Raw genomic sequence first — 13,383 nt, 5'->3', positions numbered from 1 at the left:
CTCACACACACACTAACACAAACACACTAACACAAACAAACACACTAACGCACACTCACACACACACACTAACACACACACTAACACACACACACTAACACACACACTAACACACACACACTAACACACACAAAGTGGCATTTTATATATGAGTAGATATATATATATACACACATATCTACATATATCTAAATATATACAAATACATATATATATATATACATATGTATATGTATATATATATATATATATATATATATATATATATGAACAAATGATTAATAAAATATGTTAAAAGACATCTTAAAAAGAGTATTATAAGCTCTATTTCCTTTTCGGTTTTATTGAGCTTTTTATATCTGGCTGAGTTTATTTTACTTGTAAATATTAACTCTTTAATATTTAAAATATATTTTAAGTTTACCATTTTGATTACCTTAGTAAACTTATTGTAACTTTTATTTTTATTATATATATATATATATATATATATATATATACATATATATATATATATATATATATATTACCTAAACGTATGACGGCGTATATAGTTCTCTACATACCATATATATTTTTATAACTTACTACCAAGGTCTTTAGCCTTTTTCTGTTTAATATTTCGCTGTCTTAACTGTCTACAAAATATTGTTCCTTACTTGCTTACTAAGTATTGTAAAGTTATTAATTTATCTAAACTCTTATTTCGTGCACTTAATTGTCTGATATTTCTTCACTCTTTTTATGCTCTTAAATTACCAATCCTTGTGCTAAGTGTATGTTTAAATATAAGACCTATACTTACTGTAAGTGTATGGTGCCTTATGTATGATAACTTCTAAACATCGATGTAAAAGGGTTTATTACTTTACTTCCAAGACAAATGCCTGAACTTGCTTCGCATTATTAACATAAAAAAAAAAAATTTTAATCCTAAAATTGCTGATTTCCAACATAATACCTGATTATCCTAATGCATACTAATACGTTATTCTTGTAGCTGAGATCAAAGCTACAAACATCCGAAAGTATCCTGTACCCCTATAAGGCCGCCATTCGCCCACGTATGGAGTATTGTTGTCATATTTGGGCTGATGTATCTGCTACTAGTCTCTCGCTACCAAAACAAGGTCAAAAAACGAGTCGGAAACCCGATAGGTCCTGAACTGTCATCTAGGCTTCAGTCTCTGTCCCACCGACGAAATTTTGCATCTCTCTGACTGGTCTATAAGTATTTTAATGGTGAATACTCTGACGAACTACAAGCACCTGTGTCCCACGTCGTAAATACCCCCGACAACCCCGCCAAGCAGCTAAATCCCACCCCTACACATTAGAGTTCCCTAGATGTAAGAGAGCTTTCTATTCCAGAAGTTTCTTTCCCAGAACCGCCAAACTTTGGAATTCCCTTCCGGATCCCTGCTTCCCTAACTGTACTGAGATGCAGAAGTTCAAGTCTAACGTGAATTGACATCTTGCTGCCCAACTCCCTACATATTATTCCAGTAGCTTATGTCCCTGATAGTACACCAAAGTGGCAATGTCCCTTGTTTGGCCAGAAAATATAATTTTTTAAAAAATCTTTTATTCCACGTGAACATAAACAATTACCATTCATACATACTGCCAAGTCTTTCCACTCCTAACCCTAACCCTAACCCACATCTTCCAATCTTAATCTTACTTTAAATAGTGCAACTTCATAGTAGAAACTAACTTTAATACTAATGAGATTAACTCTAACTACCCATGTGAAGGTGCAGAAATTCCTGGCTTTAAAACCAGGTGCGGGCTAACTCTCTCGGTGTTGATGGACATGTAGAGCTCGTTAGATCATCCATCTAGGAGAAGGAAAACTCCGATATCAAGCCTGTGCTAGCGATCCCATACGTCTTGGCACCAAACGGGGGAGGGAGGCCTCCTCAGTCTTGGTCGACAACCTCCCTAGAGCTGGTGACTCGATCAGATCACCGGTTTGCAAACTTAAACTGCTTAAGGAATAGGTAGACTCTGCCTACCGCCCGGCTTCGTTATTCTTTCTTTGCCTATTAGTAAGTAGAGGTGCGATCACAGGAACTCGTTAGAAATGCTCAGTGATTGACCTTGTTTCTTTCTAGAGCAATGAACGTCGTCCCCTACACCTGGCTCATTCCTTTTCCCTTAACTGAGTATCTTAGGGTTGCTTATTTACCACCTTTGATGACATGATTGAACTGGGTTACTCTTGCCTGACAGGTTTAAGGATACTGGCTTGACAGTTTGTCTGGCTGCTGTATTCAGGGGCCGTAACTTGTTATAAAAGTTGTATAATATAGGGATGATTGTAGTGCCATAACCCGCATGGAAAGGGAACGTGCACTCATCTCCTGTGGGCATTCCCGAGGCTACGCTCCTGAGCACGAGAGGTCGACTGATGGTCTACTTATGTGTACCATGGTAGTGACAATGCACGTCTCGTTTGCCTAGCATCCCTCACTCTAAATTTCATTAATAAAAATGACAGCTCAATCCAAAATAACGATTAAATAAGACACACACTCGACAAACGCCTTACTTCCTCCCTTGAGGCTCGCATTTACAAATATTTGTGAACTTCGAACTAACTTAGACCATGTAGAATCATTTCCCCTAGCAAACTCTTCGGATATCTTAGCGCGAAGTGAAATCCATCCCCTCTAACCACTTTAACATATCTGGTTATCTTCTACTTTGTCGTAAGGACTCTGATAGACACATGCACGGATTTGGAGTTTATATTCGTAACACCCTCTCCATGATTAGGGAATCTAAATTAGAATCAGATGACCAGGCTTTCATGTTCTTTAGACTAACTTTACTACATAGCGTTAGCATCTTTTATTTTATTTATCACTCTCTTTTAACCCAAGACTGTACTCTAATCAATCACGTTTCTGCCAGCATGGATGTAGCACCCTCTCTCTCTCTCTCTCTTGATGCATGGATGTAGCACTCTCTCTTGATACATGTATTTGACGATTTTAATGTTCACCACAGTAATTGGCTTGGCTTCTCTGACTACACTGACAACGCTGGTAGCATTACACAGAGCCTTTCTATATCTCATTCTTCGCCACAGAGAGTAACGTTCCCTACTTGTCTCCCAGATCGTCAGGACCAATAAGCCTCACTTCTGGACCTATTTTAACCACAGTTCCTGAGGATTGTGTAATTAATGGCCATTGCCCTCTCGGAAATTCTGATCACGCTGTGATTATGATAGACATCACCCTAAACTCTCGACACCAAGTTATAACGACAAGATACTACAATAAAGCTTACTGTGATGCCATAAGGGATCACATTAGAAAATCTCCATGGGAAAATATATTTTCCCTTCCTGCTAACAGCGTGCAAATCAGACAACTGAATGGTTCAAAGCAGAAATTGAAACAAATGTTTCCAACGTTGTATAGCAAACCCTACTCCCTCCAATGGTTTACTTCTACTAGTTGTTGCCATTATCCCAAAGGAAGCATGCATATCGCAGATTTATCTGAGATAAGTTCAGTAAAAATAGACAAAAGTTTATAGAAGCTAGAAGTAATTGTAAGAAAGAAATAGCCACAGCAAAAAGAGAATATATCGAAACCACGAGGAAACGCATTGAAGCGTAGAAATTAGGAACTCCTGATTTAATAGCGTCGTAAATAATGGGCAATCAACAATCCTCCAAAAATCCAGCAATCTTGAAGTTGTTTGCACCGCAAACGAGAAGGCTAATCTGTTTGCCTGTCGGTTTGCCTCCAACTCTACTTTGGACCCAGCAAACCACTTCCTTTCAGATTTTCCTCTGCGATCAGAAACCACACTAGATGATCTGAAAATCACCCCCTCTCAAATGCATGATATAAAAAGCGTAGATACCTCAAAAGCATGTGGACTTGGTTTTATTTTTTGCGATATTGAAAATTCATTGTATTCAAATTATTTTTCTGCGAGGATACATTTACCTAAATGCTAAAGATGATACATATGGGAGCGTATATATATATATATATATATATATATATATATATATATATATATATATATATATATATATATATATATGTGTGTGTGTGTGTGTGTGTGTGTGTGTGTGTGCACGGACACATTCTTTTCTCTATGGTCCATCAACGTTGATTAACCTAGCTATATTAGAAATTGAAACTCCTGTGACTGACCTCAGGTGCATCTTATACATAGGGCACGAATACATGCATACATACGCGCGCACACACACACACACACACACACACACACACACACACACATATATATATATATATATATATATATATATATTTAAAAAAAAGTTTAGAGGTACAGAATTATATATAGTTTTTAAAAAAAATAAGGAATACATGCATACATACGCGCACACACACACACACACACACACACACACACACACACACACACACACACATATATATATATATATATTTAAAAAAAAGTTTAGAGGTACAGAATTATATATAGTTTTTAAAAAAAATAATAGGCGGAAGTTTCTCGAGAGCTCTTTCGGCTATCATCTCGTCAGGAGAAAATCGATAGCAACCTAAATAATATTGTGTCGAAAAATAAAGAGTTCTAATGGGGAACTTATTAAATGTGCTAAAAGTACGGGGACACTAATTAAATTTATTTACGTTTAAAAACGATTAAAATAATGGCACAACGAGGGAGAAAAAAAAAAGGCGGGAGAAAAATTCAAAGTTCCCCAAAGAGAAACAATGCGTTTGATAATATATATATATATATATATATATATATATATATATATATATATATATATATATATATATAATATAATATATATATATATTATTTCATAATTTATTTTTGATAATATATATATATTATATATCTATATTATTTCATGGTTGTAGGTTCAATCTCTGGCAAGGGAAAGGTGATGCTCTAGCCACACTGATGAGCTGCGATAATACAGCGAAAGTGTATTGTATATGGATGACTATATTTTAAGTCCACCTCTTTCGGTAGAGAAGTTTCGTATATGTATCTCCCCTGTTGCTTATTTGGCATTAATGCGAGGCTCGTTGTTTGTTTTGTTTTTTTTAATAAACAAGAATCTTTAGCAATGTTAAAGCGATGGGCAAGTGTCTATTTAAATGGACATTTGACGAAGTCATTTGCGAGCACCACTCCCATGAGCCGGAGGTTAGAATTGCCGACTATTAACTCGATGGTTGTGGGTTCGATCCCTAGTTAGGACAAGGTGCTAGTCTAGCCGCACTGATAAGCTGCGATGCAGCGAAACAGTACTGCATGTGGATGACTGTATTAGTTCATGTATATGAAATATAAGGAAATATATATATTTTTTATGTATTGAATTTCAGTATTTAATTCAACAGTGCTCAATACGTGAGTAGACTTAGGTAATAAGTTATGAAAATATGTATGGCAGAAAGCGAATTGTATGCATCGTCATAAAATTTAGTTATTTATCGCACTGACGTTGATATTAAAATCCTTCTTATATTTTACGTTTCTGATTTTTTGCGATAATCAGTGATTATTCGTATTATTTTGATTTTGTCGGGCTTCTGGTTTCATCTTCTCTGTTAAGTTTACAGCGTTTCAGTCGATGTAACCTCCAACCTTCTTCAGGTTATATTTCTGTCAGACACAATGTCTTATCCATATGCGGACTCGCGATAGAGTATATAAAGTACTTTATGAAAGTTGTAAAGTTACAATCTTGTGGGCGTTGAAGGTTCAATCCTCAATGCGGGCGACACTCAAAATACAATTACGAATTCCTCAGAACTTCTACCCAGTAATGGCTGAGGGAACGAGAGCATGCTACCTAGGTGGATTAAATAAGATTCCATTTTTCAAACACTATTGAATTTTTTTAGATTGAAAAATTATGTAACGATGGAAATATTGCAAGCAGAATGAAAAATGATATAATTTGGAAATCTTGAAATCATAATAAATAAATAATACAGTTGCAGAAGTTCTTACAAATTGTAATTAAATTACTTGAAAATGGCGGGAAAGTACAAAAAATCACACGCCATTTTGTCCAATAAAATTTTATCAGATATTTCAGAGATCTTCTCGATAATGAGATTTTAGAACTGATTGAAGATAAAAGAAGATGGAAAACTATAGGAGAATAAATGGATTGTTAAAGGGACATTTTCGTTTTTCATCATCATCATCATCATCATCATCATCATCATCATCATAATCTTACTCGTTAGTAGTCACAAACGGCATCATCAAAAATTCCTCTTTGTGAACAACTCGAGGTGTTACCTGGAGTCTGAGTGACAATAACTCTCCTCCGATTCCTAGTACTCCTTAGATTTTCAAATCCTCAGATTTCCAGTACTCCTCAGATTTCCAATTTTTTTTTTTTTACATGGGGTCACCACTTATCAAGGCCCGGAGGCCACTCAGGGATAAGGGTTATTGCGTGTACAGTAATCAATGAGATAGTATTGTAGTAATCATTAGTATTGGAGATTTGATAAAGTGTCTTAAGGGGGCGGTTTATCAGGAGTTTGTTTATGTTGGACTTAAAGACATCCAAGTTGTAGTCAGGTGGGAAACAGGCAAACGGAAGTGAGTTCCATAGGCGTGCACTTCTAAGAAAGAAGCGTTGTTCATGGAATCTACGTTTGGATTTAGGCACAGATTAAGAGTGGGGAAAGTTATTGGCAGTAGTTTCAGCCATCTGATGTATTGGAGTTATCGCAACAGTCCCCTACCATTGATTTCTTCGTTGGCAGCAACCAATTTCCATTCACTGGAATTTGCCTGTCGGTTTTCCTCCAACAATAAGCCTCTCCAAGGTTCCAGTCCTCTTTGCACTCATCCAGTGGAGGTCAGGCTAGTGCTTTCTCTTCTCGACCTTTCCATCCTTCTTGACCCTCCTCATTTATTTGGTGTGGTGCCAGTTTATGGTGACATGCACAAGAAAGGGGAAGGCTGGAGCACTTAATGTTTTAACATAATTATACAGTTTCCGTTTTCATGATTTCATGAGATGTTTTATTGCGTTTTATGTCCAGTTTGTGCCTGTAGCTCATGTGTGTTAGTTTCTGCATTCTAGGGTTTTCCTTAATATTTCTGCAGTTTTCATTATTATTATTATTATTATTATTATTATTATTATTATTATCATTATTATTATTATCATTATTATTATTATTATTATTGTTATTATTATTATTATCATTATTATTATTATCATTATTATTATCATTATTATTATTATTATTATTATTATCATCATCATCATTATTATTATTATTATTATTATCATTATTATTATTATTATTATCATTATTATTATTATTATTATTATCATCATTACTATTATCATTATTATCATCATTATTATTATTATTATTATTATTGTTATTATCATTATTATTATTTTTATTATAATTATTATTATTATTGTTATTATCATTATTATTATTATCAGTATTATTATTATCATTGTTATTATAATTATTATTATTATAATTATTATTATATTAATTATTATTATTATTAGTAGTAGTAGTAGTAGTAGTAGTAGTAGTAGTAGTAGTAGTAGTAGTAGTAGTAGTAGTAGTAGTAGTGAGACTTTAGTTCGTAAAAACGTTAAACGTTATGTCCCGGTGACTAAGAATGAATACCGTATGCCCAATTGATAGTAGAATTTAGTTAAAGTTGCGTTCATTTTTGCAATAAACACTAATCTCTATTAATACCTAACAATGAATCAAACTGGTATTATAATACTTCGTTCACTGCACTTTATAACAACAAAGGCTGATACAAATTTTTATCTGATTGGCACAATAGTTTCCGACAAAAATGGAGAAATTTAATACTAATCATACTAATTCACATTAATCCTTTACTATGTATCAAACGGATACCATGATACTTTGTTCGCTACACCTTATCATAAAAAGATGCATAGAAAGGTTTAACACAATTCGCTCAGTAGTTTCTGAGAAAACTTGGAACACACAGACATACAGACAAATATATAAGCCTAAAAATACATTGTAACCTACATTGCACTGCAGAGAACCTACTGTTGATTTTATAGAATTATTTTTATATATAATGGCTTGAATTAAAATATTAAATACAAAAGTAATATATCATGTTTTTTTTTTAATGCGCCTCTGTCTTATCAAATTATCTACCGTTGATATTATATTCGGGGTCTTTTTGCTTTTTGCTTGTGCGGTGATAAAACCTCTCAAATGCACTAGTGTTGTTAGGCTGTATAGGGGTGTTAATTTTGATCAAAAACAGATTGTACTTTTTTTTTTCTTTAGATTATCGATTTTCGAGACTTATTAGAGGCATTAGTATACAAACCCTATTTAAGAACACTCCCAGACACATGGAGTACATTCATCCATAAAGAACGGACTAACACGCACAGACACACAAAGAAAGTCCATTATATATATATATATATATATATATATATATATATATATATATATATATAAGATAAGATAAGATAGATAGATAGATAGATAGATAGATAGATAGATAGAAGTGTGTATATGTGTGTGCGCATACAGTTCACTCGCGATTATATTATTCGCTTCAGTTTTTATTATCGTGGATTCTCTTTGAGTTTCCTGTTTACTTTTTCCCTTGAACTCGGATCTCTTTAATGACTTCCTTTCAACTTCAATTAAACTTACGAATTTTATAATCATTTAAAAGTATGCTTGCCTTTTTTCTTTCGGTTTTCGTATTCCATTGTAAGTCGAAGAGCAACCTTTATCCTCCTCATCTTCTCTCTGTTCCATCGCCAGAATCCAAGACTTTCGCCCTTGGCCATAAATATCGCAAACCATTCCCCAGAAATTTTTTTTTTAACCATCCACGAAGAAATAACAAATGCCATTGAAATACTAATATGCCAAATAATAAAGATTAAAGACAAAAATGGATATTTGTGATGTTGGCATTCTATAAATGTTCAGTGTAAATGGAAACGCTCTGATATTATTGTAGCTCTTTTGTAAAAACTGCATAAGTATTTACCTAAGCTAGCAGGAATGCCCAGCGTAGCCCGGTCGTAAAGTACACTTACATATGATATTTTGATTCTTGCAGATTAATTAAAAACATATTGAAAAATAAATAAGGTCGAAAAATAGGTTAGTAAGAATTCTTTGTCTGCAGAAATGGTTTGGACATGTGCGAACCACGCATGTTTAGGCCACGTGAGTTTCCACGTGTTTGTGGCACGTTTTGAAGCCATACATGACGTCATAGCAGAAAATGAATTCTCAATATAGTTTACTAGTTTTAGTAAGATTGGACAGACGGACAGACACAGTTGGAGACGAAGATAGGAGACAGAGCTGACATGAGGAGGGCCCCTTTGGAAGCGAAGGGAAAACCTTTAATGATGTAGTCGACTTTAAATTCCTGGATGTCACCATCATTTCGACCGGTCAAATGGAATAAAAGAACATATTTTTTGCAACTGCCGTCTTCGTGTCGCCTTCCTACCAAATTGAAGGTAATGTGAAATCGTCGTTATTAATGAACTTTGTTCCCACTCATCTTTATAAGGAACTTTGTGTATAACTCATCTAAGTAATGTATCCCTCTCTCCATCTAAGAAATGTGTTCCCCTCTCCATCTAAGTAATGACTGTCCCCTTAGGTGTTAAAGAACTGATCACCCTCTCTCAGTCGCTATGTTAAGAATCTAGAGGACGGTATAAATTTCTTATCTCTTCTCTATCTTCCCCTCATGATCTTAAAAAGACCCCAACTACACAACACTTATATCAAATGGTTTCATGCTTTGTCCAGAGCGATTATTATAAAAAGTATCATTATACTTAAATCTAGTATATACTTGTGGCCGCTCATTACAATTCCATCTTTGTAGCTCTTCAACTGTTTGAGTTAAAAAAAATAGGAGGCTTTACTTTTGGAACGACCATCGAATGACAAAGCGCGCTCCAGACACCTATGTACAGCCATCGTTCATCGCTGGCAAAACTTCATTGAGAACTCTGGTTTCTATGTAGAAAAATAAATTTTGGCGCACAGAAGGTCGCTCGTTTTATTGGTACCATTCCCGTCTTCGTAGCTCTTCAAAATTTTAGGCTAAAATATAGGAGGTTTATTTTAGAACGATCCTCGTAAGTTGCTTGCGTATATTTATTGATACGCGGAAGCAATTAGTTTATAAATCACGCTTCAAATCTCATAAATTTTGGAGAACGGTTAACTGAAGTGCTTGCTGGCTTCATAAGATGTCTTCGGGCACTTTTTAGCAGGTAAGATGGTTTCCTTTGCTATCAATAAAGATAACCGCTTCAACTGGAAGATCACGTAACTTTGTATTTATTAATGAGTCACGACATTATCAAGACTAAAGGCAATTCAAGGATAAGCATTGATGAATTAGATATATTATCAGTTAAATGATTAAAAATAATATGAATGGATTTTAATCAATAAGGTAAGTAACGAAATTATGAGGACAAGACAAGTGTCTGCTCACATGAGATTTGAGGAGGACCTTGCTCAACCCAAGAGTAAAGTAGTCCAGTGATATTGTGTTCCACAAAATTGAAGTTCTTGTTTTTGTTTTTGGCTTTGCAGAACATGATTGTGTTTTGCAAAGGTTAAGACAAAAGCAATAAGATTAATGTTTCGTGCATTTTAGACCAGGTAGCCAATAGCTTCAGACAGCCTATTTTGGTAACACTATAAAGGAAAAATAGAATAACAGAATAGAGGGATAGATGATAATGAGCTAAGATAAAAACAGCCTTAATTTACGACGAGCCTTCAATAAGTTTACAGATTTTTTTCCCATACAGGCATTTAAAATTGTCGTGGTTGTTAAGGGGGTCAAAGTTTAACGATTTGACCTTTGAGAACTCTACCAAACTCCTCAGACAATTTCTGGTGTAAACATTTGAAATATTACAAAAAGTGTATCAGAGATAGGGCAAGCTTTTTAATAGGTTTGGGTCGAACATTTGAACTACCAATATATAAATGTGTGTATGTATGTATGTATGTATGTATGTATGTATGTATGCATGTCTGCCTAAAACTTTCGAGAGAGGTGACGGATTTTCACAACATCAGTATCGTTTTGAAGCTCGACCTTTCAGACGACAAATACCGAAAAATTGGCTAAAAATATTAATTTTTTCACCCTCAACTGGCCACTTTTCGATTGTGTAGCTTTAATTTAAACCTAATTGACTTCCGGTTTGACGGTGATCGTAGCAGCAAAGACGTTACGTTTTTCCTCCGTTCTTTTCCTCCTTCGAGTCTTCCTTCCTACTACCACTTTTTTGTGCTCAACACACACCTCCAAACACCTGAGCAACACCGGGCACCCATGCTAGTTAAAAATAATATATATTTTCTGATCTGACTGAGCAATTTTAATGATTTCAGATTCAAACGAATAGCTACAGCATGAATTAGAATACACCCTACTAGAGCCTGATTGTCACAGCTGTAGAAGTTTTAAAATGCAATCTGCAGGTGAGGACACATTAGAAGAAGGATATGCAAAAAAATTTTGTTTTATACTTGGAAAAATGCCACAGAAACGGGTGAAATGCTTCAGACTGATTTTGGACCATCTTGCATGAATTAATCATCAGTTTCTGAGTTGGATGAGAGATTCAAGAAACCCAAGGGATAATGTAAGGTTTGGAGGAAGTAAGGAAGTTAGAACACCAGAGTTGATTGGCCAAATAAAGAATTTCATGAATAAAGACAGTCATGTGTCTATAGAGACAATAAGTGCACTGTTTGATATCAGTGAAAGAATTGTACATACAATTATTCACAAGAGATAGATGATGCAGAAGACATGCGTTAAGATTGTCCCAAGGCTGCTCTTTCTTTGTCAAAGATTGTTTGACCAAGATGAACATCAAGACAGTTCCCCACCCTGCTTAATGTCCAGATCTTGCTCCTTGTGACGTTTGGTTAATCCGTATGCTCAAAGAAAACATAAGAGGCTGCCGTTTTGAGATAATTGATAGAATGAAAGAGGCTGTGACGCATGAAGACTTCCAATGGGTCTTCCACAAGTCGTTGGAACGGACAAGTGCATTGCAACCGGGGAAGATTACTTCGAAGGGGACTAGAATTTCATATGGGTACTATTAATAAAAGTGTCCATACGGTAAAAGTCTGGAGACCAAAAAAAAAGAGAAAGAAATTGAACAAAAAGTAATGTGGATCTATATCTACTATTATAAAAAAAAAAACCCACATTGTGTGTGAGCTCCTTCCTCATATGTTCCGAAACGGCTGGGTCTGTCTTTTGCAAATTTCACACAAAGCTAATTTATATATCTGGCAGTGTTCTTAGATACGTTTTGTACAGAAATTCATCAGATAAGTATCGAAAATCGAAAAAAAAATCCGATCTTAAAAATAACTTTTCTCTCTTATAGATTAAAAGAATAATTTTTACATGGGAATATTTTACAGTACTTTGGCAAGGGAGATAATAAAATCTTATCAAATCATTTCTTCTCAAAAAACGATTTACTATAATCTGGAGATATCGCTTAGTTGTAGAGCTTTCGACTACACCTCTAATGATTTCTCTATTCAAGCCCGATGTGCACCTCACCAGTTTATTTTAATTTTTTTAAATAAGTTTAATTTATGATAAAAGAAAAGCCACCATTTACAACTGCTGGAAATCATTTCTTCGTTTGCATATTTTAAAACTAAACATTAATCAGAAGTGAGTTTTCCAGGGCATTCATCAAGCCCAAATATCAGCTGACGTGATATTGTAAACAAACACTGACGGAATTTGATGAACGACATTGTCATTATTATTTTTTTTTTAGTTTTTTTTTTTATTTTGCGAATTAGTCCACCAGGCAAATTATTCATTTAATATATAATATATATAATCTATATATAATATTATAATATATGATAATATAATCAATAGAGGATTGATTCTATAATAATATATATGCAATCTACATATATAAAAATATCATATTTGAGCGTATTGTAGGATAAGGCAACGCCGGGCTACCAGCAAGTTTATGATGAAATAAAAACTCATGGTGAATGAACGAAATTAGAGAAGAAAAGAACAAGTAAAGAAAAGAAACCAACAGGCAAATAAACAAGTAATGAGGGTTTTTTTTCTCAATAAAAAAAAATGTTCGTGCTGGTTCCATCCAAAGATGGCGAGATTCCCATAGAAGAGAAATTGCAACGTTATTAACGACGATATTCAAAAATTGAAAACATCAAAATCTAAAAATAAACGGTACATCGTAATTGCAATTTGGAACTGAATTGCAAAAACGATTCCACAAAAAGATAGATCAAAGATTATTCTTAC

This window comes from Euprymna scolopes, chromosome 24, assembly GCF_053919585.1.
Source record: "Euprymna scolopes isolate OS-2025 chromosome 24, ASM5391958v1, whole genome shotgun sequence".
NCBI classification, from domain to species: Eukaryota; Metazoa; Mollusca; class Cephalopoda; order Sepiida; family Sepiolidae; genus Euprymna; species Euprymna scolopes.
Note: the sequence above shows the minus strand (reverse complement) of the source record.